Genomic DNA, 5186 nt, shown 5'->3' with positions numbered 1-5186 from the left:
CAAAAATGTTTGAGGCGAAATACCCAAAAAGAAGTTTGTAAAAAAATAACCATATAACATTGAACATTCAATAAAAATAATAATAAGCACTCAAAAGATTCCAAATTTAGCGAATTTTGTTTTTTTCCGAAAATTTATAATGAAACAGATATCCGGATTTTCCTACTGTTTAACACCGCAACATATTTTTAACGAATAAAAAATAAGTGTCTTCATGAGCATGAATATATATAAATCCATAATTAAGTTAGCGGAAACTTTGAAGGAAAAGAGCTAAAAATTGTTATAATTTAAAATCCACTATCTCCATGAAGCATAAATAATTGATAAGGAAAGCGAGAATTCCGATTCCACTTAGATGTCTCATTAAATATCATTTTAATAATAGCTAAAATGATATCCCTCTTACAAGTAGCTTGAATGACTATGATTCTCAAAGTATCGGTAATCCTAAGTTATTCGATATTACCTGCAGCCGCATTATAAATCAGGTGAATTTAGTAATGTAAAACAGATTAATTAGAGAATAACTGGTTTTAAGGCATCGTAAATACACTAAAAAATGAATAGAAATTAACTTAAAACGATAAAAATATTTAAACCGTGAAAATACATTAAGTCAACCAAAGCACGAGATTGCTTGCACTGCCAAGTTTCATTGCACTTGAATTTATTATGAAATTTCACTAGAAATTGCCAGATATTCAACATAATTACTATCGAGCTGTTTAATAATCAAGACAAACCGACGAATAAATTGTAACACACAAATAATTATTTAACATTTTTATAAATATAAGGCGAGGAATTATGATTTAAAAAAAATTGACTGAAAACAAGGAAAAACTAGTTGAAAAATATAACAGCAAGCTTTCAACAAATGAAATTAAAAGACAAATCAGTGGTATTATACAAGCGGATTAGTTTCACAATAAATCAATTAACTGTAGCAGCATTATATAGTTTTATTGTGCAATTCCTCTATTGCAGTGCTAAAGAGGCAAAACGAATTTTGTAATGGTTTCCGACAATGTATCGGTAACAAAAGAGCAAAAACCTTTTACACGAGTTCACAAGCCCATTGAGGAAACAAGAGTCGCTTTAAATAGACTCGATTTTTAAGTAAAATGCTTGAAAACAGAGAAAGAAAAACGATCGTGGAAAAAACTGTAGCAAGGAGAACGGTTTAACTAGAAATTCTTCCTCCCATTGTATTTTAGCGCGGTCCCACCACTGTTTTCCTAGTCGAAGAACAATGATGTGGTTCTTCTTCCATACAGTTGGAGCGACAAATCGTGCGGACGGTTTTATACCAGGTGCGTCAAACACCTGTTGTTTGCTCAAAACGAAAAATGAAAAACGCAAGTGTAAGTTTATGGGGAAATGCAATTTAATTTGCTGATATCCAACTATACGCAACACATTTACAGGGATTTCTCTATAGACTAGGCAGGATTTGAACAAATTTATGATTCCTTAGTCCTGCAAGTATGCTCTAACGCAATATTCCTTTTGATAACTCAGTGAAAACATTATTACATTTAATATACTTGTTAAATTGCCTGAATGATTTTATAAACCGAAAATAGTTTCAAATATTAATCTTCACTTAAAAATCCCAACAATTTTAATGCAATTGAAGAGATTATTTGCAATAAGGAATGGTTTCAGGTGTTGAGTTGAGCAAGGTTTAAATGGTTATATGTTAGTCTTGGGTGAAAAGAAAGCAGATTTCAACCCTCCAATTTTTAGGTACGTAACCGACGACCGATTTAGAAGGCTGTTTTCAGAAACATTATATCGTACAAAATCATACATACGTACAAAGTCATCATAGTCAACGTCATTACAAAAATGCTTTGGATAATCTCTTTAGGTGCGGCAGAAAAATCATCGACTCCTTTCAAGCAAAAATGTATTTATTGAAGATTGAAAAATAAAGCATCGTAGCGAAAACATTAATAGAAAACGGTTTATAAACATTAAAGAGAAATTATAATTTGAGAAAGTTAAAATATATATAACTATTTTTTGCAGATCAAAGGATAAAACGCTTCCAAGACTGTTTCTTTGCATGGTTTTTAGGTCGATTATCTCCACAATCGATGCACAATTAAAGCGCAATGGTCTTTCAAGCTTGTGAATGTTGTAAAATTGTCATACGGAAAGAAAAAAAACGATATATAAATTTGACAGATTTGGCTGGAAAAGGTTGGTCCTCCATATAGTTCAGACTTATCACCATGTGACTTGTCAAATACAGTGACAATAAAAAATCAGTCCCGTTCATACTTGTTATTTCTTAGAGTTACACACCTACAATGAATTGGGTGTTTCAGACCTTATGCGGAATTGAACCAAAATTCAACAAGATGCTAGACCACCAATACGACGCTTTACTGCAAGAAGTGAAGGAAATGTCGGTGCTGTGAAAACCAGTGCTTCTGAAGTTGGAAATTTGTCGATTCCATGACTTTCACAAGAGTTACACCATTCAAACATCAGATTTGGTATACTTAGGTTTATATTCGTACAAGATTGTGTTGACTCAAGAACTGAATCCACTTGATTATCAAATGCGTGGTTTATTGCCAGGTTCTGCTTTAGGGAATTGGTGTAGAATTTGGAGAAACATCGTCTTTATGGTCGAAACAGTTAAAAGATTTGGTGAATAATGAAAATTGGCGCTCTTGGTATGAATATAATCTGCAAGATGTTCATGAGAAGAAGCCTTTGCATCCAGAAAAAGTTCCTGCTTGATGTAGCTTATCGAATGGATATTTTTATGAAATGAAGCTGCTGTTTCGGTTGATACCAATGGCGAGCGCCATCAAACGATGTTAACATATTTTTTATGGCCACAATAGAACGAAATGGATTTGGAAAGCTTGTGGTTTCATTCAGGTGGAGCGACACCAGATTTTGCTAATGCCACTCAAAACCACATTACTGGAACAAACGTTTGGTCAATCAATAATCTCAATAAGTAATGCAACTGTTAATTGGCCTCGTAGAAGTTGTGATTTAAATCCACTAGATTTCTTCCTCTCGGGATATTGGAAGTCGTTGGTCAATGAGACCAGACCTCGACCTATTGGTGCATTGAAATTAAATATTGAACGCTGATCTACTGAAGTTAGAGCCGTTTTGTTGGAGAAAGACATAGAAAATGGCCTGCATCGAAACCACTCCTGTAGTCGATGATAGACATTTGAATTATGTGTTATTCAGAACATATATGGCATACGTTGTTCATCGAAGTAAATAAAACAGTTCGACATTTCAACTAAATTTTATTTTAAAAACATCGCCCTTATCGGAAAACCAACCATTGTACGAAAGAACAAACATGAAAAGGATGAATGCTGTAAATAGAAAGACCGCTCCAAATGCCAGCAAAATGTAACGACTTCCATAACTGAATCATACTCAATCCTCTTTCGCGAAAATTAAATCGGGTATGAAAACGATCATACCCGCGGAATGGCTGAAATCTGAATTTTTTACGCTCCCCAAAAAGCCTAATGCTGGGAAATGCAGCGAGTTGCGTACAATAAGCTTGATGAGTCATCTACTGAAGATTTTCCTGAAGATAATTCACAGTAGAATATTTAAACTGTGTGAGGAACGGATGTCTGAAAACCAATTCGGCTTTAGAAGGGCTGTAGGGACTAGAGAGGTCCTGTTTTCGATCCAGGTGCTGTTTCAGCTATTCAGGGATGTAAACGCATGTTTTGTGAGTTACAGAAAGGCGTTTGACCAAGTGTGTCACAAAAATGATGGAAGATCTGCAAAAAGATGGCCTGGATGAGAAGGACCTCAAAATCAGCAGAAATCTCTACTGGAATCAAGGGGCTTCTGTTAGGGTAGGGAGAGACAACGGAAGAGATACAAATATTGCGTGGTGTGGGACAGAGGTGCATACTGTCCCCTGTAATTTTCAATCTGTACTCGGAAGGCATCTTCAGAGAAGCCCTGCAGGATGCTGAAGCTGGAATCCTACTAAATGGAGAGCGATTGAATAACATAAGGTATGAGGATGATACCGTTATTTTTGCGATGACCTAGCTTCCTTGCAACTCCTAATGTACTGTGTTACATCATGCAGTCGACAATATGGTTTGGAAATAAACACCTACAAAAAGTTAATGATAATCATTAAAAATCAAAACACCCACGGTTCTTTATTGGTAGAGGGAACTCCTTTAGAAAAAGTCAACAAATACACCAGATGCCAGAAGAAAGAGCCAGAACAGCATTTATCAGGATGAAAAAAGTCTTTACCAGCCATGACTTTCGACAACGGAAATTCGCCTATTGCGATGCTACGTGTTTTCTACCCTTTTTGTGGGGTCAAATCGAGGACGCTTGCGGAGGCCTCCTCCAAAAAACTCAAGGCATTTGAAATTGGAATACCTTGGACAGAGAGAATAACGAATACGGAGGTGCTGATAAAGATGGGAAAGGAAACAGAAGTCCTGAATACAGTTGAAACTCGAAAGCTACAATATCTGGGACATATAATGCGCAATGAGAGCAAATATGTCCTTTTGCAGAAGATCCTCCAAGGCAGGTATGTGGAGCTAGAGGACTGGGCAGAAGGAGATTATCGTGGTTGAAAAATTTAAGAACGTGGTTCAACCAATCAACCACTCAGCTTTCCGCGCCGCTGATAACAAAGTTCGAATTGCCCACATGATAGCCAGCATCCGGAACGGAAAGGCACTCTAAGAAGAAGAAGTTACGATCGGCAAGACCCTTAGAAGATAGCGCACTGATGACAATAATGCGAAACCAATGGTTTTTTGTGTGGCAGAAAAATTAGTTCTGGAAACTTCATTTACTTTCAGACCAAGTAACATCAAGTAGAAAAAAGGTCTTAACAGAGGCAAATTTTCTACACTGAGGACTCGAGAATGACTTCATTTCCCTTGCATTTTTCCTTCTAATCAGCCCCCAACCAGTGGGTGGAAAATGTAGTGTTAGATATGGGTGCTATTGCTTGCTCTCCCTGTTGCTGGTATGGGTTCCGAGCACCAACTATAGTTCGAGTTAGCGTTCCGAGTCAGTTGTCACAACCAGTGAGCTCCGACTATGACTAATAGGTGCCCATCAGAGCACTGTCACGGTACTACAGGTGCAAAGACCTCTCGCGGGGCAGGGGTACTACCTGTCGACGCGAACCG

Source organism: Dendroctonus ponderosae, unplaced genomic scaffold, assembly GCF_020466585.1.
Source record: "Dendroctonus ponderosae isolate FM_Combo_2020 unplaced genomic scaffold, Dpon_F_20191213v2 Dpon_F_20191213_3, whole genome shotgun sequence".
Lineage (NCBI taxonomy): Eukaryota > Metazoa > Arthropoda > Insecta > Coleoptera > Curculionidae > Dendroctonus > Dendroctonus ponderosae.
Note: the sequence above shows the minus strand (reverse complement) of the source record.